Source organism: Somniosus microcephalus, chromosome 8 (genome assembly GCF_052327205.1).
Source record: "Somniosus microcephalus isolate GS21.2 chromosome 8, FLI_Smic_1.0, whole genome shotgun sequence".
NCBI classification, from domain to species: domain Eukaryota; kingdom Metazoa; phylum Chordata; class Chondrichthyes; order Squaliformes; family Somniosidae; genus Somniosus; species Somniosus microcephalus.
In genome coordinates, this window is record NC_140994.1 from 150,842,407 (window position 1) to 150,866,113 (window position 23,707).

Here is a 23,707-nt window from a genome sequence, read left to right on the forward strand (position 1 = left end):
CTCCTGATTGCACCAGCTATGTGGGACAATTCAAATACAACATTCAAAATACACAACATCTCCTCCCCTCTTACATTAGATGTCCCAATAGAACCACAACATTTTTAAAACACAATAACCTGGGAGTGAGGGTAGACTTCCTCCAACCATGGCTATACCCATGGGGATTATTCTGCCCCAGATAAAGGGTAAGCCTCTGAATTATAAGTTCAAACATATAGGGACCCGCCGCTCTCTGGTAGGATACCGGCAGTCAACCTGGCTCTCCAGTTCATTGTCTCTCACAGGTGACGTCAACACAGGTGTAGGCGGCTGAGGTGCCTGTATACAGGTCTCCCTTGCTGATGAGATAGGGGCTGAAGCGGCTGCTTCCTCAGAAGGTGAGCCTCTCGGTGTAGAAGGTGGATGACCCACAGCATCACCCAATGGCAGATAAACTGCTGTTGGTGGTTCAGTGGGTGTTGCTGCACTTCGTAGAAGCTGATCGGTGTGTCTCTCCCAGACAATGTCCTCGGGTGTCTGTACAGTGTAGGATACTGGACCAGTCTGTGCAATGACAGTAGCAGGAACCCACTTAGGTCCACCACTGTAGTTCCGTGCCAACACATGTTCACCTGGACTGAAGACTCTGTCTTTGGAGCGTTGTTCACGTCACTTGATCTGCTTGTCCTGCTGATACTGTACCACGTCTTTCACCTTTGGCAGTTTCAGCAGGTCGAAGTTGGTTCGTAGCTCTCTTTTGAGCAGTAGAGTGTCAGGTGATGCTTTTGTGGTCGCATGTGGTGTGTTCCTGTAACTCAACAGGAAACTATTCAGGCACTGATGAAGAGTTCCCTGGCCTTGCGATGCCGTTAGAGAGTGTTTCATGGTCTGAACAAACCTCTCAGCTAGACCATTGGTTGCAGGGTGGTATGGTGCAGCCCTGATATGTTGTACGCCATTCACCTGCAGGAATGTAGCCATTTCTTGTGACACCCACTGTGGACCGTTTTCTGAGACAAGTTGCATCGGAGATCCAAATCGGCTGAACACCTCACCTAACTTCTCGATGGTCTTCTCAGCGATGGTGGACCTCATTATAACAACCTCTGGCCACTTACTGTGCGCGTCAACAGCCAACAGGAACATTCTCTCCTTGAATGGACCTGCAAAGTCTACATGAATGCAGTGCCATGCTTCCTCCGGAAAGTCCCAAGGGTGAAGAACTGCAAGCTGTGGCACATTACAAACTCTCTGACATGAGGAACAGGTTTCAGCTTTGTCCTCAATCTGTCCACCCATCAGAGGTAGCTCCTCGCTATTTCTTTCATACGAACCATTCCACAGTGTCCGGAGTGTAGTTGCTGTAACACTGGTTTCCGTAGCGAAACATCCAGACTGCACCGACAGTTCATTTCTCCTTAAGAGATATGGTTTCAGGTTTGGGTCATCGCTGTCAAGCTTGCCCCTGACAATAATGTCCAGCACTGCAGACAACACTGGGTCGTTTCTGGTGTTTCGTCGGACCTGTGTCGAAGTATCAGGCGCGTTCTCCACCTGCCTAAAATAGCAGATGTCCATGCTACACATCATAGGCTTGGTGACAGGCAGCAGCAACCTGGAAAGACCATCGGCGTTGCCGTGCAGGTCAGACTTGCGATATCTAATGTCAAAGGTGTGTGCAGACAACAGCAGCACCCACCTTTCATTCTGCTCACAGCAAGTGACGGAATCCCTGGATGTGGCCCGAAGATGGTCGTGAGAGGGCGGTGATCTGTTAGTAGGGTGAACTGTCTCCTGTACAAATATTGGTGAAACTTGCGAACGCCAAAAACGATGCTCAGTGCTTCTCATTCTATTTGGGCGTAGTTAGTTTCAGCTCTGTTCAAAGTCCTAGATGCGAATGCTATCGGCTTCTCTTCTCCGTTTGGCATGATATGAGAAACGACCACTCCCACACCATATGACGATGCATCACAGGCTAACTGTATTGGTAATGAAGGGTTAAAATGCATCAAAGCCGCTGACTTCAGGAGCGTGTCCTTTGCTGTCATGAACGCCTCCTGGCACTTGTTAGTCCATTCCCACTTCTTGTCTTTACATAGCAACCAATGCAGTGGCCTCAGCATCGAGGCTAGGTTCGGTATGAACCGTCCATAGTAGTTCAGTAACCCTAGAAAAGAACGCAGCTGGCTGATATTTTCAGGTGCTGGGGCATCCACGATTGCCTTGGTCTTGGACGGTGCCTTGTGAAGGCCTGTGGCATTGATCACATGACCGAGGTACTCAACTGATGCCTGAAAAAAATCGCATTTATCCCTGCAAACTCTGAGTCCGTAATCCCTCAGTCTCTGTAGCGTTGCGTCCAAGTTACGCAGATGGTCTTGGTCATCACACCCAGTAATTAAGATATCATCTAAGTAGCACTGGACTCCAGGCAATCCACTAAGGATCTGGTCCATAGCATGTTGGAAAAGCGCTGGAGCTGATGTAATTCCGAAAGGAAGTCGACGATACCTAAATAGGCCCTTGTGCATCACAATAGTCAGCATTTCTCGTGACTGTTCATCCACATGCATTTGCAGGTAGTCTTGACAGAGGTCGATTGTGCTAAACTTCTGGCCCCCAGCAAGTCCCGCAAACAAATCATCAATATGGGGGAGCGGGTATTACTCCACTGACAATACAGGGCTAACAGTTACTTTAAAATCTCCACATATCCTAACTCCAGCCCCTTTCTTGAGCACTGGTACGATGGGCGTTGCCCATTCACTCACATTGACTGGTTCTAATACTCCACTTTCAACTAGGGCTTCTAAGTCAGCCTCGACATTTGGTCTGATGGCATAAGGTACGGGTCGTGCCTTCATGAACTTGGGTTTGCTATCCTGCTTAATACAAAGCTTCACAGTAATATCTTTCATGCTACCCAGCTCTCCATTAAAGACTTCTGCATGTTTCTTTAAGATGGCGGATAAGCCTGGATCATTGTGTGACATCATGTAGACTGATGACCAGTCTAATTTTATTCTCTCCATCCACGAACGTCCCAGTAGGGAGGGCTAGTCTCCTTTAACTACGTAGAGTGGTAACTTCCTAGTTTGTTCATTCAACTGAACTGTGACCTCAGTGATACCTCTCACGGTTACTCTTTCACCGGTATATGTCTTTAACGCTAGGTTAGCTGGCTGAAGTGGAAGGTGCTTTAATGTCTTTTTGTAGACTGTCTTTGACATAAGAGATACTGCTGCCCTGGTATCGATCTGCATTCGCACAGGCTGCCCCTCTAGCAAGGGTGAGACCCAGTAGCCATGCGAATCCCCAGCTATAGTCAGCATGTTCAGTGATAGTTCCTCCTCTGAAGTGTCACTTGCCTCTGTTTTGTCCTGTTCTACAGAGCGGACATGCTTCTTTATCTATTGTCTGAATGTTTTTTTTCTTCCTTCCGTCTTTGACGTTTTCTCTGTGTCCTTTTTATTTCTGCATGTGCGCTGAATATGTCCCTTTTTACCACAGCTGTGGCAATCCATGTCCACACACCAGCATGCAGATGCAAGATGCCCCGTTTTGCCACAACAGAAGCATGGCCCTTGGCTCTCTGTTCTTACTTTGTACACTTTTTCTGTTGCACCCAACTGTTGAGCTTCCTTAGCTGCCAATTCCATGGAAATACTGATTTCAATGGCCTTTCATAGAGTCAGATTACTCTCCGTTAATAGTCTCTTCTGTATGGCTTCAGTTCTCATACCACACACTAGCCTGTCTCTTATAGTATCATTTAGCATGTCATTAAACTCACAGTGCTCTGATAGTCTTTTTAGTGCAGCTACAAACATGGTCACTGTTTCTCCTTCTTCCTGGTTACGCCTGTGGAACCTAAACCTCTCAGCTATGACAAGGGGTTTGGGTGAAAAATGCCCTTTTAGTATCTCCACAATTTCGCTATATTGTTTAGTCCCTGGTTTATCTGGATGCACTAAAGTACGCAAAAGATTGAAAGTCTTTGGTCCCATCACACTTAACAATGTAGGTGCTACTTTGTTCCCTCCAATGTCATTTGCTTGTGTGAAGTATTCAAATCGTTCTGTGTATGAGCTCCATTGTTCGACATTCTCATCAAACGGTCCAATGTTACCGATAATTCCAGCCATTTTCCTTCTCTCAGGCTCCTAATTATCATTCACTAAGGATCCTTCCAATGTTGACTCAACTAAAATCACTATCAGTTATTTAGTGCTTCAATTCACAGATCGTTTCACAGTTGAATAAATGTCCTTCCCGATTTACTCACTGCTTTTCCTCCCCTTTCTCAAGTTGTTAGTACCTTATACGCCGTCTCGTCTTCCCACCATTTCAAGCTCCTTTATCCTCGAGCCAGCCTCACTTTAATTAACTGTCCACGGCACAAATAACAGTTTTAAACACGTAAAACCCGACTATCTTCCGCACAGCAGAGCCACGTAAGTTCAAACGTCCTCGTCGCCACTTTTGTTAAATCTCAAGAGTTTAATAACCTTGCTTGTATAACAATTAAAAGAGTACGCAGGAGACAGAGTTCAGTTAACAGCCATCACTTTCAAGAGAGTCTTCTCAACTCCCGCCACTCTATTTCCCATAGTGCATTGCACATCACAACTACAGTAAGCTATGTGGGACAATTCAAATACAACATTCAAAATACACAACAGTTTCCATAGCTTTTTTGTATACATTGTGCTTTTTCTCAGTGAGATTTTTAATATAATGTATTTATATTTTGTCCTCTGTATGTCGAATTTTTAGTTTAGGAATATAGACACTTTTAAAATTAAGACGTGCCCTTTCTATTTTCTCTCCTTGCTCTTGTTAAACAATAAATTCACAGCCAGAGCTGCAATCAGTAAGATAACACTTACTCTTTCATGGATGATTTAAGAGATCAGATGAAAGAGGCTTTCCAACATCTTTGATAATTCTCCTTTTTTCTAGTTAACTGCAATATCCTTAAAGTATAGATTAGCAGATGGACAGGTCTTCCTAAAGGTTGAAGTTATTTATCAGCAAACTGCTGGCCTATTCATTCTGTCCTTGCTTATATCTAAAAGCATTTATCTCTGTATGCAATTTTTGTTTCACTTATAGACTGTATATTTTCCTCTTCCATAAAATATACCAATGTATATTTATTTGACAGCTTCTTATGGAAAGAGGGAGTTAAGGGGTAAAAGCAATTTACAAACTTTCTTAAGTTCAATGGCTTAGGGATTTTCAGTTTAAGTCATGACAAGTTTTGATGGAGTCAGTTATAGTTGGAAAATATTCTTTATAATAAAGGCTCAAGATTGGTTTTTAGCCTATCTAATTTTATAATTTAAAACTTTTAAGCCATCACTATAGTTACTAACAATCCATCAAAATGAGTTCACAATGCAAAATAATAGAGATCCACCAAGATATTCAAAGGTAGTTGTAGTGTATGTACCCGTCTACCTTTAAGAGAATTATTGTATGTAACCGTCCACCTTTAAGAGAACTACTTTAGGTGTTGCACTACTTTGTTGGCTTCTGTATGCTGTAATACCGACGGTGACCACACCGGTATATAAGTGCTGTGTCAGGAGTTATTGGGCAGATTCGCCCCAACCTTCGAATAGTAAAGTCCTGTTTTAAGTTACTCTTGGAGTCTGTGTATTAATTAACTAAACAACCCACAGACTTTACAGTGGCGACGAGTCCGATCGTACCCTGCGGCAAATACTTCCGAAGCAGTTAACGAGCGTCGAGAAGAGGCAACCGCCCTCGTCGTTCTGCTGAAAAAAAAACTCGAGGCTGCAGAACTAGAAAGGAGGAAGAATTTAGAGACAAAGACTTCCATCAGCAACAGGCACTGACTGTCCCTTCTGCCACGGTGAGGAGTGAGCCGATCAGCACGAGAAGCAAGGCGGCCACGGTGACTGTGAGTAAGGGAAAGTAAAAAGAATAACCGGAGGATAAGGGCGGTGCACTCGGCCACGGTCGAGGGGGAAAGGAGCCGGACAGAAGTCGGGCCCAGAGGCGCTGAGACTGGGGCAGCGTGGAGCAAGGAAGCCGCGGTACAGACAGGCTGGGGGACGCAACGGCGTCGTGAGACAGCTAGACCGCGACCGGCGATAAAGGCCGGGCAGCGACCGAAGCCACGAAGCGCTGCGACCGGGAACGAAGGCGCGGGAAGAGATAAACTCAGCCACAGCCGGGGAGGGAAGCACCGGACTGCGAGAGGGCTGGGAGGCGCGATTGGGAGCCGAGCGAGCGGGAGAGGCAGAGCCGACCAAGGGAGACTGAGCGAGAGCCAGTCCAGCGGCTGAAACTGTTCTCCGTCAACGGGGTGTACCCAGCGCCGGTAGAGCCGAGCGAGCGGGAGAGAGACAGAGCCCGAGCAAGGGGAACCGAGCGAGAGCCAGCCCAGCGGCTGAAACTGTTCGCCGTCAACGGGTGTACCCAGCGCCGGTTGCCCTGCCGAGAAAAGGGAAAGCACTGAAGCTGACGCGCAGGCTGTGAACCTGAAAGCCAGCGGCCGTCGCCCATGGGGAGTGTGTACCCCTCCCACCAGGGAAGAAACGCGGGAAGCCGCCATTAGGCGGGGAAGAAGACAGAAGCGGGAAACCGCCATTGAAGTGGGCGGGGAGAGAAGGTAAGCGCGGGAAACCGCCATCTTGGAAAAAAAAAAGAAAATTTAAAGAAATAATTCGTGGTGTTATCAGGAAGAGAGGAAGATGCCTAAGCGTGGTAACATCAACGATTTTAATTCCGAGGTAGAAGACTGGGCCACGTATGTGGAACGCATTGAGATCTATTGTGAGGCCAATAAAATAGAAGAAGATGACAAAGCTATAACCTTGCTAAACTCGATGGGTGCGAAGACATACGAGCTCTTGAAGCATCTACTAGCACCAGCTAAACCGGCGGATCAGACTTTCGATGATATTGTGACTGTTCTGAAGGATCACTTGAACCCCACACCGTTGATGTTGGCGGAACGATTCAAATTCTATGCGAGAACGCAAAGGAAAGACGAAAGCAACGCAGAATACTTGGTCGAACTGCGTAGACTAGCGAAACACTGCCAGTTTGGAGGGAATCTGACAGAGGCGTTGCGAGACAAATTCGTGTGCGGAATGTCGAAGGAAGAAACACAAAAACGACTGCTCGAAGAGAACGATCTTACACTTGAGAAGGCTGTCCTTATTGCGGCATCGAACGAAGCCACAGCGAAAGGAACGGCGGAAATGCAGCTAAAGGCAGCGGCACTCAGGGTGCAGCAAATTACTTCGGGTACAACGAAATGCTATCGTTGTGGGAAGACAACACACGACCAGAACCAATGCTGGTTTAAAAACCAGGAATGTAGGAAATGTGGCAAGCTCGGTCACATAGCTAAGGTATGCCGGTCAGGAAAGAAGACCAACAATAATGAGTCACCACAAAAGAGGTACAGAAAGGTACATGAGGTGACTAGGAAGAGTCCGGAAGAACAGAATTCGGACTCACACTCCAACTGCAAGGAACTGGATAGTCTGAGAATTCACAATGTGAGTAATGAAGCTGACCGACAAGCTATCTGGATCACACTACAGATTGCAAAAGTCCAAGTGAAAATGGAAGTGGACACCAGATCGGCGTTGACGGTCATGAATAAGCATGATTATAAAAAGTTATTCAAGCATATTCCCCTACGGGATACGGAACTAGTATTGAAGACATACACGGGGCACAAAGTATACCCCATCAGAAAGATAGAAGTCAAGGTGAGATACAAGGACAAAGAGCACCAAAGGATGGATCTGTATGTGTTGCCTGAGGGAGGTCCACCACTTCTGAGACGGGAGTGGATCAGGAAAATAAAGATAGACTGGCATTCACTAAACACCATGATGGTAGATTCCGGAAAGGAAGATGTCAAACCTGAACGGTTGTCCAGAATATTAGACGAAGCTAAAGAGGTATTCCAGAAAGGACTGGGAACACTGCGAGGAATTAAAGCAAAGGTTAAGATTGCAGAACATGCAAGCCCAAAATTTTTCAAAGCCAGATCGGTACCTTACGCGATACGACCTGCTGTGGAGGCAGAACTGGAAGAACTTGAACGATCAGGGGTACTGTCAAAAGTGGACTGGAGTGAGTGGGCCACACCCATTGTTCCCGTCATGAAGTCTTCACCAAGTAACAAGCCAGGGGGACCGGGGAAGGTCCGCATCTGCGGAGACTTCAAGATCACAGTGAATCCGGTGCTTCACATGGTGCAATACCCGCTCCCGCGGATTGAAGATATCTTTGCTTCGTTGGCTGGAGGGAAACACTTCACCAAGATAGACCTGGCACAGGCATACTTACAAATGGAAGTCGAGGAAGAGTCGCGTCAGTACCTCACCAACACACACAGAGGCTTGTATCGTTATAATAGACTGGTTTTTGGGGTAGCTTCGGCTCCAGCAATTTGGCAGAGGGCCATGGAGCAGGTATTACAAGGAATTCCAAGCACACAGTGTTACTTAGACGATATCCTGATTACGGGAGAGGACGAGGAAGAACACCTCACAAATTTGAAACTGGTGCTCACTAGGTTGAAGGAATATGGCCTTCGAGTTAATCGCAAGAAATGTGAGTTCTTCCAAAAACGGATCTCGTACTGCAGTCATGTCATTGACCGAGAGGGGCTGCACAAGTCACCTGACAAGATAGAAGCTGTCGTGAAGGCCCCCGCTCCGGAAAATGTATCACAGTTAAGATCATTCTTGGGGTTGATTAATTATTATCACAAGTTTCTGCCGAATCTATCCACGGTGCTGCATCCGCTGAATGCTCTGTTGCGGAAAGAAGTACCATGGAAGTGGAGTGAGGAATGTAAAAAGGCCTTTCGCAGAAGCAAGGCGTTGATTACCTCTGAAGAAGTGTTGGCTCATTTCAACCCAACGTTACCTCTTCGTCTAGCTTGTGATGCTTCCCCCTATGGAATTGGAGCAGTACTTTCACACAAGTTACCAAATGGCTCGGAAAGGCCAGTGGCATTCGCGTCCCGATCATTGACCTCCGCAGAGCGAAATTATGCTCAAATAGATAGGGAGGCCCTCAGCCTTGTGTGGGGCGTAAAGAAATTCAATCATTACCTGCAGGGCAAGAAGTTCACATTACTGACGGACCACCAGCCGTTGGTGTCCATATTCAACCCTAACAAGGCCGTTTCCACCATGACAGCGCAAAGGTTACAGAGGTGGTCCGTGTTACTTGGGGCACACCAATATGACATCGAATACAAAAGGTCCAAACAGCATGGAAATGCTGATGGGTTATCGCGCTTGCCATTGCCGATAGTAGAAGAAGCGACTACAGTGGACCCGGGAGAGCTGTTCCACTCATCCATAGTGGAATGTCTACCAGTAACAAATTCGATGATCGAAAACGAAACCAGAAATGACCTGACTCTCTCACGAGTCTATGATTTAACGGTGGAGGGATGGCCAGCACAGGGCGAACCAACGCTGCCAGCATTTTCGCAGAGAAAAGAACAGCTGTCAGTGTGTCGAGGAACCCTGATGTGTGGATCTAGAGTGGTGATTCCACCCAAACTTCAACAGAAGGTGTTAAAGGAGCTGCACGAGGGACATCTGGGTGGAGTGAAAATGAAGAACCTAGCAAGAGCGTTCGTGTGGTGGCCAGGCATTGATGGGGACATCGAAGAAATCACTAAGAGCTGTCTAGGATGCCAGAAGGTCCAAAACGCGCCACCACAGGCTCCTCTGCATCCATGGGAGTGGCCCTCATCTCCTTGGCAAAGGGTACACATCGACTTTGCTGGTCCATTTATGGACTCAATGTTTCTAATAGCGGTGGATGCACACTCCAAGTGGCCGGAGGTAATAAAGATGTCCACCACCACCACGGAAAAAACCATCACAGTGTTAAGGACCATGTTTGCTAGGAATGAGCTGCCAGAACAGATCTGTTCTGATAATGGACCGCAATTTGTGTCCGAAGAATTCAAGAAATTCTTAAAGAGCAATGGGGTTAAGCACTACACGTCAGCCCCATACCATCCCGCCTCCAATGGATTGGCTGAAAGGTTTGTCCAGACCTTCAAGAAGGCCATAAAGGCCATGGGTAATGAAGCCATTAACTTACAACATAAGGTGGATAGCTTCTTGTTGGCGTACAGGAATGCAACACATGCGGTCACAAATCAAACTCCCGCCATGATGTTTTTTAATAGACGACTAAGATGCCGGCTGGATTTGCTTAAGCCAAACGTCAGAAGGGACGTAGAGAACCGGCAATTCCAGGGCATGAATGAAAGGCCAACTAGATCTTTTCAGATAGGTCAACAAGTTTTGGCCCGGGACTACCGTACCGAGAAATGGCAGCCTGGAACTATTGGAAAAAGGCTAGGGCCGTTGATGTATACGGTGGACATTGGGGACAGTATAATAAGGCGCCATGTTGACCAGATCATAGGGTCAGCCACAAATGGCCAACCTACTCCACCACCTTACACGGTTAATGTTGAGACAGAGATACCCAGAACACCTACCTCCGATCTGGTAATACTGGAATCAGATGAACCTGACACTGTCCTTCAAGCCGAATCGACCTTGCCAGAAGCACCTGCTACCCCACCGGGAGTTACGACACCACCGAGGCGTTATCCGGACAGAGTCCGGAAACCTCCAGAGAGACTGAATCTGTGAACTGTCTGGCATAAAGTTGTATATATGTTATAATGTATGTTTAATGGGGAATCAGTATGTTGTAAGCTAAAAAGGGAGGATTGTAGTGTATGTACCCGTCTACCTTTAAGAGAATTATTGTATGTAACCATCCACCTTTAAGAGAACTACTTTAGGTGTTGCACTACTTTGTTGGCTTCTGTATACTGTAATACCGACGGTGACCACACCGGTATATAAGTGCTGTGTCAGGAGTTATTGGGCAGATTCGCCCCGACCTTCGAATAGTAAAGTCCTGTTTTAAGTTACTCTTGGAGTCTGTGTATTAATTAACTAAACAACCCACAGACTTTACAGTAGTGACATCTGAAATAACAACAGAAAATGCTGGAAACACTCGGCAGGTCAGGCAGCATCCGTGGAGGGAGAAAAACAGAGTTAATATTTCAGTCAGAACTGGAAAAAGTTAGAGATGTAACAGATTTTTAAGCAAGTGTAGAGGCAGGGAAAGGGGGAGGGGAGGAACGAACAAAAGGGACGGTCTGTGATAGGGTGGAAGGCAGGAGAGATTAAAAGACACATCTGAGTTGATCCAGCATCTGTTACAGGAAGTCAGGCAGGAATAAGTCTGTGAAGTCGGCATATATTTTGAAAGTATTTAGAAACTAGGACAGCAGTGTTACAAATTTACATTAAGGAACAAAATACACTTACAGTTCAAAGGACCATTAGTTGGTTTACATCTCCCAAGTCACAAAAAGATAAGGCACTCTGCAGTAATGTAGCCGCCTTCTTTATAAATACTCAGTCATCTCAATCTCTCTATTTTACATAATTTATATTTCTACATTAATATGTATGATTTAGATACTGTACAAATTTTAACAGAAGTCAGGTTTGTCTGTGGGGGCGGGGTTATATTTCTTTGGCGGTAGCACAAACAGGCGGCTGATTCGCTATCTCTCATTTCATACATATGAACATAAGAAATAAGAGCAGGAGTAGGCCATACGGCCCCTCAAGTCTGCTCCGCCATTCAATAAGATCATGGCTGATCATCAACCTCAACTCCACTTTCCCGCCCGATCTCCATATCCCTTGATTCCCCTAGAGTCCAAAAATCTATATATCTCAGCCTTGAATATACTCAAAGACTCAGCATTCACAGCCATCTGGGGCAGAGAATTCCAAAGATTCACAACCCTCTGAGTGAAGAAATTACTCCTCATCTCAGTCTTAAATGGCCTACCCCTTATCCTGAGACTATACCCCCTCGTTCTAGACACTCCAACCAGGGGAAATAACCTTTCAGCATCTACCCGATCAATCCCCTTCAGAATCTTGTATGTTTCAATGAGATCAGCTTTCATTCTTCTAAACTCCAGAGAGTATAGGCCCATTCTACACAATCTCTCATCATAGGACAGCCCTCTCATCCCAGGAATCAATCTAGTGAACCTTTGTTGCACCGCCTCCAAGGAAAGTATATCCTTCCTTAGATAAGGAGACCAAAACTGTGCACAGTACTCCAGGTGTGGTCTCGCCAAAGCCCTGTACAATTTTAGCAAGACTTCCTTACTCTTGTTCTCCAATTCTGTAGCAATAAAGGCCAACTTACCATTTGCCTTCCTAATTGCTTGCAGTACCTGCATGCTAGCTTTCTGTGTTTCTTGCATGAGGAAACTCAAATCTCTCTGAACACCAACATTTGAAAGTTTCTCACCATTTAAAAAATATTCTGTTTTCTATTCTTCCTATCAAAGTGAATAACCTCACATTTCCCTACATTATATTCCATCTGCAACCTTACTGCCCACTCACTTAGTCTATCTGTATCCCTTTGTAGACTCTTTGGGCTGGATCTTACCTGAGGAGGCGCATTGGGGGTGGGACTGCTGGTTTCCGAGTTCTAGTCCCGCCCCCAACTAATGCTATTTTCTCCTGATTGGCCTTGTTAAGCCCGCCCTGTGGGCTTGCCAGGCAATTAAGGGAAACTAGTGTCAGATGACATCAATGCATGACGCTTCATCTGCCAGTTTTGTTAAAGTGACAGGCGCCATAATTTTTTGACAGAATATTTGACAGTGTTTGACAGCATTGAGGTGCCTTGCACCCAGGCTCACCAATGACTCTCTCCTTAGTAGAAAACAGATGGCAGCTGCATGTGAGATTGCAGAAGCCATCTGTCAATTCTACCGATCAGATGAGGCTTCACAGAAACATCAAATCTTGTCACCTGCAGATACATATAAACAGAATAAAAATATTTCCCACTACATTCTCTCACCTGCACCATTGCACCCATCATACTACCTCTGCAGCTGCCATTTGCACACTTACACCGCAGCAGACCAACTGCTCACCTCACTGACCCTGGCGAGGTTTCCCACCATCGGTAAGGCCGCATCAGCAGGCTGAAAATGGGGGAAAGCCTCTTACCTGCCTGTTAACTACCTGTTAACAGGCAGTTAATTGGCTCTAATCCCCTTTCTGCTACGAGGAGACGGGTGCCTGCGTGACTCGGGGACCCGCCTCCCGGGAAGATGGTTCGGAGGTGGTTTGGGAGCGGGGTTCTGTCCTGCTCCCAATTTTTCCCATTTTCCCAGCAGTCCCACCTCCAAATCTGCCTCCTCAGGGCTGGTAAAGTCCAGCCCTTTGTGTTCTCCTCACAGCTTACTGTCATACCTAGCTTTGTATCATCAACAAACTTGGATACATTACACTTGATCCCTTCATCTAGGTCATTAAAATATAGATTGTAAATAACTGAGGCCCCAACACTGATCCCTGCGGCACCCCACTAGTTACAGCCTGCCAACCTGAAAAAGATCTGTTTATCCCTACTTTCTGTTTTCTGTCTGTTATCCAATCCTCTATCCATGCTATTATATTACCCCCAATCCTGTGAGCCCTAATCTTGTGTAATAACCTTTTGTGTGGCACCTTATCGAATGCCTTTTGGAAATCCAAATATACTACATCCACTGGTTCCCCTTCATCTACCCTGATAGTTACACCTTCAAAAAACGCTAATAAATTTGTCAAGCACGATTTCCCTTTCATAGCACCATGTTGACTCTGCCTAATCATGTTATGATTTTCTAAGTGCCCTGATACCACTTCCTTAATAATGGATTCCAGCATTTTCCCGATGACTGATGTCAGGCTAACTGGCCTGTAGTTCCCTGTTTTTTCTCTCCCTCCTTTCTTGAATAGCGGTGTTACATTTGCAACCTTCCAATCCACTGGGACCTTTCTAGAATCTAGGGAATTTTGGAAGATCAAAACCAATGCAGCCACTATCTCTTCAGCCACCTCTTTTAGAACCCTAGGATGCCGGCTGTCCGGTCTAGGGGATTTGTCGGCTTTTAGTCTCATTAGTTTATCTAGTACTTTTTCTCTACTAATATTAATTACATTAAGTTCCTCACCCTCATTAGACCCTTGGTGCCCCAGCATTTTTGGTATGGCTTTTTATTTCTTCTACTCTGAAGACAGATACAAAATATCTGTATAACGTTTCTGGCATTTCCTTATTCCCCATAATAATTTCTCCTGTCTCAGCCTCTAAGAGACCAATGTTTACTTTTGCTACTCTCTTCCTTTTTACATACTTGTAGAAGCTCTTACAATCTGCTTTTATATTTCTTGCTAGTTTTCTCACATATTCTCTTTTCCCTTTTTATCAATTTTTTGGTCAACCTTTGCTGGTTTCTGAAACTTCCAATCCTCAGGCTTACTATTATTCTTTGCAACATTATAAGCTTCTTCTTTCAATCTAATTCTATTCTTAACTTCTTTAGTTAGCCACGGTTGGATCACTTTTCTCGTGGAGTTTTTGTTTCTCAAAGGAATGTATTTTTGTTGAGAATTATGAAATATTTATTTAAATGCTAGCCACTGCTTATCTACCGCCATACCTTATAATCTATTTTCCCAATCTACCTTAGCCAACTCGCCCCTCATACCTATATAATTGGCTTTATTTAAGTTTAAGACTCTAGTTTCAGACTTAGGCAAGTCACTCTCAAAATTAACGTGAAATTCTATCTGCAGCGGGTAGTCAAAACTGCCCAATGCATTACCGGCACCCGGCTACCGACCATAGAGCACATATACCAGAAACGCTGGTTACGGAGGTCACGGACCATCATCAAAGACCCTACCCACCCCAGCCACAGTCTGTTCACCCTCCTGCCATCTGGGAGACGCTACAGATGCATTCACACCCGAACGACCAGATTTAGGAACAGCTTCTTTCCCAGGGCTGTCATCCTACTGAACTCCACAAATAAACTCTAAAGCCTGCACATCTGCCAATGCACTTTATTATGTTTATGTTAATGTATTACAAGCCAAATGAATGTTGAATGTTTAAATGTCTTAATCAAAATGTACACTCTCGGGAGCCGCAAGCTTACATTTCGTTGTACTGCACTTGTGCACTAACAATGACAATAAAGTTGATTATTATTATTATTATTATATTATGGTCACTCTGCCCCAGAGGATCCTTTACTATGAGATTGCTAATTAACCCTATCTCATTACATAGTACAAGATCTAAAATAGCCTGTTCCCTGGTTGGTTCCATAACATATTGTTCTACGAAACTGTCCTGAATACATTCCATGAACTTGTCCTCCAAACTACCTTTGCCAATTTGATTTGTCCAGTCTATATGAAGATTAAAGTCGTCTAATATTATTGCATTACATTTGTTGCAAGCTTCTCCTATTTCTTGATTGATATTCTGCCCAACGATACAGCTACTGTTAGGTGGCCTATATACTACTCCTATGAGTGTTTTCTATCCCTTGTTTTTCCTTATCTCCACCCATACTGATTGTACAGGAAACTCTTTGTTATCCGGCACCGATGGGACCGGGATAGTGCCGGTTGATTAAAAATTCCAGATGACGGAGAGGGTTATATACCGAGGCTATTTTTAACAAATAAAAATTAAAAAATCAAGAAATGTGCAGTATACAGTAATTGGGTACTCACCTACAGAATGTTGTGTTAAATGGAAGGTGGAAGATGCTTGATTAAGTACAGTACTCTTCTTCTTCTTCTTAGGCAGTCCCTCGGAACTGAGGATGACTTGCTTCCACATTAAAAATGAGTTTGCAGGTGACTGATTAGCCCAATGCGGGACCTACAGTCTCTGTCACAGGTGGGGCAGACGGTTGTTGAAGGGGCGGGTGGGTGGGGTGCTTAGGTTGACATGCACTCCTTGCGCTGCCTGCGCTTGGCTTCCGCTTGCTCCCAGCGAAGAGACTCGAGGTGTTCGGCGCCTTCCCGGATGCTTCTCCTCCACTTTGTGCAGTCTTTGGCCAGGGATTCCCAGGTGTCAGTGGGGATGTTACACTTTTTCAAGGTGGTTTTGAGGGTGTCCTTGAAGCGTTTCCTCTGCCCACATGGGGCTCTCTTGCCATGCTGGAGCTCTGCGTAGAGCGCTTGTTTTGGGAGTCTCGTATCGGGCATGCGGACAATGTGACCCGTCCATCGGAGCTGATTGAGCGTGGCCAGAGCTTCGATGCTGGGGATGTTGGCCTGAGCAAGAACACTGACATTGGTGCGCCTATCCTGCCAATGGATTTGCAGGATCTTGCGGAGGCAGCGTTGGTGGTACCTCTCCAGTGTTTTGAGGTGCCTGCTTTACATGGTCCGTGTCTCTGAGGCATACAGCAGGGCAGATATCACTGCTGCCCTGTAGAGCTTAGTGCCAGGTTTGAAGTCCTGGTCTTCAAACACTCTCTTCCTCAGGCGACTGAAGACTGCACTGGCACACTGAAGGCGGTGTTGGACTTCGTCGTCAATGTCTGCCCTTGTTGACAAACGGGAAACTGTTCAACCTTCGTCGCCTCCAGTCCAGATCCAAGGTCGTCCCATCCTCTGTCATCGAATTACAGTATGCAGATGATGCTTGCATCTGCGCTCACTCAGAGGTCGAACTCCAAACCATTGTCAACACCTTCACCGAAGCGTACGAGAGCATGGGCCTTACACTAAACATCCGTAAGACAAAGGACCTCTACCAACCTGCCCCCACCACACAGTGCTGCCCCCCAATTATCAAAATCCACGACAAGGCCTTGGACAACGTGGACCACTTTCCATACCTCGGGAGTACAGTACTTTCAGTTGAGGGTAATCCATAACTCTTTAATTATTTAACAGTAAAACAAAACTTACACAGTAAACAGAAAAATGGCGGATCGGAAGAAACTACTGGCAGTGCGGAAGAGTCAGACTCCTGTTATTGAGGTGTTCAGACTTCTGACAGCGCCAAGAAGTCGAGTAGTGGCAGTTTGGAGAACTACCCCCACTGACTAACTCGGCCACCGCAGGAGACTCGGACTCGGCAACATTTCCGGTTATTGAGGTGTTGTTTTCAGAGTATGTATTGTGACGGCTAATAGAGAATTCCTGATATTTAGGTGCCGTTTAAACAAGAGTTTCCTGTACTTCCTGATCTTCCGAGCCAAGATCCTTTCTCACTACTGTCCTTATGACATCCATTATTATCAGGGCGGCTTCCCCTCCTTTTCCATTCTGCCTGTCTTTTCGAAACATCAAGTACCCTGGAACATTTAGTTCCCAACCTTGGCTACCTTGCAACCATGTCTCTGTAGTGGCTAATGGATTAAAACCCATTTATCTCTATTTGTGCCACTAGTTCATCTACCTTGTCACAAATGCTTTGTGCATTCAGATAAAGAGCCTTTAATTTAAATTATTTACCATTATTTCCTGTTTTGACCTTATTCTCTGCTGCACTGCTACCGTTAAACTCTGTCCCTTCCTGTCACACTATACTTATTTTTACCCAAATCGCTACACTGCTTTATTGCCTTGACCTTTCTCTTTAGATTTCTAAATTTCCCCTCACCTGACCCCTCCCCCCTTTTTTGGTTTAAAGCCCTATCTACAGCCCTAGTTACTCGATTCGCCCGTCCCGACGGAACAGCTCCCTCTTTCCCCAGTACTGCTGCCAGTGCCCCATGAATTGAAATCCCTTTTTCCCACACCACTCTTTGAGCCACGCATTTAACTCTCTGATCTGCTTGACCCTATGTCAATTTGCACGTGACTCAGGTAGTAATCCAGAGATTATTATCCTTGTGGTTCTGCTTATTAATTTAGACCCTAGCTCCTCAAACTCCCTCAGCAGAACCTTATTCTTAGTTCTGCCTATGTCAGTGGTTCCTACATGGATCATGACAACTGGATCCTCCCCCTCCCACTCCAAGTTCTTCTCCAGCCGTGAGGAGATATCCTTAACCCTAGCACCGGGCAGGCAACACAGCCTTCAGGACTCTCTTTCGTGGCTGCAGAGAACAGTCTCTATCCCCCTGACTATACTGTCCCCTACCAGTATCACATTCCTTCCTTCTCCCCCCACTTGGATGGCCCCTTTACCACAGTGCCATGGTCAGTTTGCCCATCCTTCCTGCAGTCCTTTTCCTCATCCATACAGGTAGAAAGTACCTCGTACCTATTGGGCCATGTCCAGGGCTGAGGCTCCTCCATCACTACATCCTGGGTCCCCATACCTTCCTGACTCACAGTCACACCCTCCTGTCCCTGACCACAGACAAACTCTAAAGTACTAGTTAACCTAAAGGGTGTGACTACCTCCTGGAACAAAGTGTCCAGGTGACTTTCCCCCATCCTGATGCATCGCAATGTCTGCAGCTCAAACTCCAGCTCAACAATTCTGTGCTGAAGTTCCTCGAGTTGCAGGCACTTACTGCAGGTGTGGTTGCGCGGGATTGCAAAGCTCTCCACAAACTCCTACATGCAGCAGTTACGACACACCACCTGCCCTGCCATCTCTAACCTTGTTTTATTTATTAATGAATTAGTTAAAGATTTTATTCAATTGATATTTTAGGTTAATTGTTTGATTATTTTATTTAGTTCAAGTTATTAATTTAATAAGTACTAGCAAGTTACAGTTTCTCAGCTCTTAATTTAACCTCCTTCCCTAACTTAAAGAGCAAAAAAGAGCTGTAATACTTACCAACCAATCACCTACCTGCTCTCCTGTGACATCACTCTTTGATGTTGGTTTTGAATCGGTGCCTTGCGCTGCTGCTGCTTTAATTTAGTTCTGCTCTCAGGCCGCTCTTTATCCTCTCGTCATTGCCGCTGCTTAATTTAGTTCTGCTCTCAGGCCGCTCTTTATCCTCTCGTCGTTGCCGCTGCTTTAATTTAGTTCCGCTCTCGGGCAGCTCTTTATTCTCTCACCGCTGCTGCTGCTTTCAATACTAGGAGCAGGTAAGTTTGTGCTGCTGCGGTAGCAATTCCAAGGGTGGCTTGTAGGGTTGGTGGGTGCTCGCAGGGGGTCAGAGATAGATCAGAGGCAGAGATGGGGGGGCGGGGGGGGAAGCGGCAGTGATCGCAAGGGATGTCCGATTGTGGTGGGGGTCGGTCATCGTGGTGGGGGTCAGTGATCGTGGGATGGTTGGTAATCGCTGGGGAGGGGCCAGTGATATTGTGGAGGGGGGATCCAATCGTGTGACTGGCCGGTGATATCGAGAGAGGGGTGCGGATTGTGGGGGGGCGGGGGTGTCTGATCGCGGCAGGGTGTCTGTAATGTATGTACCTTTAAGGGGGGGAACTACTTTTTACAGCTCATGTAAACTGTAGTACCGGCAGTGACCACACCTGTATATAACGCTGAGTAGTAATCTGTACCGTTCTCCGCAGTTTGTGTCTCATTATATACGGACGTAACATTGGCAACGAGGCAGGTTTGAACCTACCTGCAACTCTGCATCACCTCCCGGGGATTCGTCCTGGATATCAGTGGATTGGAGGTCAAGGCCAGAGACTCGGGTGTCGACCATGGGCAACCGCCCAGTCATCCAGCAGAGACTCGAGAATTGCGGGGGAGGCTGTCGAGAGCCAGGCTTGGCTTTCCAGTCGAGGTGGTCCAGCGAAACAGGCTGGCAGCAGGTCGTGTGCAGACCCTCCCGTACAGCGGCGGGCTAGAGCCCGACCGAGCGGCACAGAAAAGGGCCGAGCAGCGTCGACGGGGGAGAGAGAGGGCAGAGCCCACAGGGTGCAGCCGGTGTTCAGTGGCCGGTCAGCATCGGAAAGAGGGAGAGATAGACGCGCAGAAACCCGCGAGGCGCCGCCATTGCCACGAGGACCGCCGAGAGCGGCGTTGGCAGCAGCGCAGGAGAAGCGCGCGAAACCTACAGGGCGCCGCCATTGCCGGGAGCGGCGTCGGCAGCAGCGGGGGAGGAAGGAAAGCGCGGGAGACGCTTTTTTAAGCCATTGGGAGATGCCATTTTAAACCACACCCAAAATACCGAAGAGTGGCAGTATCACCGCATTTGACAATGAAGTCGAAGATTGGACTACATATGTCGAACGAATAGAGGTGTACTGCAAGGCAAATGAGGTGTCAGATGACAAGAAAGCGTCGGTATTGTTGAATTTAATGGGTGCAAAGACGTATGGTTTATTGCGAAATCTAGTAACCTCAACAAAGCCAATGGAAAAGAGTTTTGAAGACATAGTAACGATACTAAAGGAACATTTAAACCCCACACCGCTGCTGATAGCAGAAAGATTCAAGTTTCACAAACGGAACCAGCATAAGGATGAAAGCAATGCTGATTATTTAACAGAACTGCGCAAACTATCGAAACACTGCCAGTTTGGAGCGGGACTGGCAGATACCTTAAGGGACAAGTTTGTGTGTGGGCTTCAAAGTGAAAGAACCCGGAAACAGCTTTTATCTGAAAAGGACCTTACGCTGGAAAAGGCTTTCAGCATTGCTGTATCATATGAAGCAGCAGCACGGGGCGCTGCAGAGGTACAACAGAGACCGCAAGAATATGGCACAAACGAAATGTCATATGGAACAGAGAAGTGCTATCGCTGCGGCAGAACAACACACGACCAGAATGATTGCTGGTTCAAAGACAAAGGCCTAGAAATTCAGTGCCCTTAGCGCCGATTTTGCGGCGCGAGAGGGCCTAGCGCTGCAATTGGCGCCGGCGCCGAAATTGCCTGGGGCCCTTCCGCCGCGGTAGACCGGTAGCGCTGCGCCGGCACCGATGACGTCATCGGTGTGCGCAGCGTCCCGGTTGCCATGCCGACGGGCCCCAGCGCTGAAATTCAGTTGCGGACGCCTCGCCCGTGGCAGCCGCAACTAAGACTCTGGCAACAAAGTCTTACATGACTTTGCGCCGGCGCATTAAAGGCCCCGCGGCGGCCGGCCGCTTTCCCGCCGGCCGCCTGGCCGCAGCTCACTCCCCGGACTTCCCCCCCCCCCCCCCGGAACAGAAGCAAGCCCGGCACTTGTCCGAGGTGCCGGGCTCATTTTTAAAACGATTATCGCGGGCCGCGGCCGGGTGCAGGCAGCTCCTCCTTAAGGGAAGGAGGAGGCCTGCACTTCCCAAACCTGCCGCACCGCAGCGGGCGCCGCAGCGCCGGAATAGCGCCGAAATTCAGCGCATAGCGCCAGTTTTCAGGCGCTAACATCTTTCAGCAGCGCCGGCAGCCGTTTGGGCGCAGAAGTAGTGAATTTTGGGCCCGACCAGCGCGACTTAGCTCCGGCACTAACTTCCGGCGCTAAAGCCCTGGCTGCGCCAAAACTCAATTTCTAGGCCAAAGTGTGCAGACAGTGTGGAAATGTAGGACACATAGCACGAGTCTGCAGGTCGGGAAAGAAAACCAGCAATAAGAAACCTACCAAAGGAAAGTACCAGAAGGTACATAAGACGACGGAGAATAGTTCAGACGAACAAAAGAGTGATAATGACTCCGAAAGCAGGGAACTGAGTTGTCTGAAACTACATAATGTGATCACAACGGAGGATCACCAAACCATTTGGGTCACTCTCAAGATAGCAGGAGTCCAGGTAAAGATGGAATTGGACACAGGATCAGCCCTAACAGTCATAAACCGACGGGACTACGAGCGGCTATTCTCACACATACCCTTGAGAGACACAAAAATTATTTTGAAGACGTACACGGGGCAAAAAGTCTACCCCAAAGGAAAAATAAGGGTGACCGTTATATATAACGGTAAGGAAACACCAAACCTAGACCTGTATGTATTGCAAGATGGAGGACCACCATTACTGGGACGTGAATGGATCCGGAAAATACAACTGGATTGGCATTCCATACAGGCACTGACTGTGGCTGACAAAAAGGATGACGACGTCACACCTGGGCGACTGTCAAAGATCCTAACTGACGCGAAATAAGTGTTCCAGCAAGGACTCGGAACACTAAAAGGCATGACAGCGATGATTAAGATTGAAGAAAATGCAAGCCCAAAATATGCGATCCGCCCAGCCGTTGAAGCAGAGCTGGAGAGTCTGGAACGTTCAGGTGTACTGTCCAAGGTAGACTGGAGCGACTGGGCTACACCCATCATCGCTGTGATGAAAAAGTCGTTGAGCAGCACGCCTGGGGAACCAAGGAAGGTTCGCATCTGTGGGGACTTTAAGGTAACAGTGAACCCGGTCCTTCACACTGTACAATATCCACTTCTGCGGATTGAAGATATTTTCGCCTCGCTATCTGGAGGGAAACGCTTCACTAAGATTGATCTGGCCCAGGCGTATCTGCAAATGGAGGTAGAAGAAGCATCAAAAAAATAACTCACAATCAACACCCATAAAGGTCTCTACCAATACAACCGGCTGGTATTCGGGGAAGCATCAGCTCCGGCTATTTGGCAGAGGGCAATGGAACAAGTCCTGCAAGGGATCCCAGGGACCCAATGTTATTTGGACGACATCCTGGTCACGGGCGAAAATGACAGTGATCACCTTGCCAACCTGGAGCAGGTGCTCACTAGATTGCAGGAATATGGGCTCCGAGCTAACCGCCCCAAAGGCGAGTTTTTTAGAAAACAAATCTCGTATTGTGGCCACGTTATCGATAAAGAGGAGTTACATAAGTCCCCAGAGAAGATTGAGGCAGTAGTCAAGGCTCCAGTACCGGAAAATGTGTCACAACTGAGGTCGTTCCTCGGGCTGGTAAACTACTACCATAAGTTCTTGCCAAATTTGTCTACACTACTACACCCACTGAACACCCTACTGCAAACTGGGGTGCCATGGAAGTGGAGTGACGAATGTAGACGAGCTTTCCAGAAGAGCAAAACACTAATCACATCGAAAGAGGTATTGGCCCATTACAACCCAGCATTACCAATTCGGTTGGCATGTGATGCGTCACCCTACGGCATTGGAGCGGTGCTGTCGCACAAATTCTCAGACGGCTCAGAGAGGCCAATAGCCTTTGCCTCACGATCACTAACCTCAGCCGAGCGTAACTACGCCCAGATTGACAGGGAGGCCCTCAGCCTCGTGTGGGGAGTGAAAAAGTTCAATCACTATCTGCACGGGCAGAAATTCTCCTTGCTGACTGATCACCAGCCTCTTGTCTCCATTTTTAATCCGAAGAAGGGCGTTCCGGTGATGACTGCGCAATGACTACAAAGATGGTCACTCTTTCTAGGGGCGCACCACTATGAGATTGAATATAAGGGCACGAAACAGCATGGAAATGCTGATGGGCTATCACGCCTGACACTGCCTATTGTGGAGGAAGCACCAGCAGTGGATCCTGTCAAAATATTCCATTCGACTATAGTTGAATACCTACCGGTAACTAACACTTGTATCGAAAAGGAAACCCGAAATGACCCGACACTGTCTCGGGTATATGATTTGACGGTGAAGGGATGGCCAGCACATGGCGACTCACTGTTGCCAGCATTCTCGACAAGGAGAGAACAGCTGTCAGTGTGCCGGGGGACCTTGATGTGTGGATCCCGAGTGGTAATTCCACCCAAGTTAAGGGATAGAGTGCTCAATGAGCTTCATGAGGGTCATCTGGGAGGGGTATAAATGAAAAGCCTAGCCAGGGCTTATGTGTGGTGGCCGGGAATCGATAAACAAATCGAGGACCTGACCAAGAGCTGCTCAGGATGCCAGAAAGTCCAAAATGCACCACCACAGGCCCCTCTACACCCATGGGAGTGGCCCTCATCTCCATGGCAACGG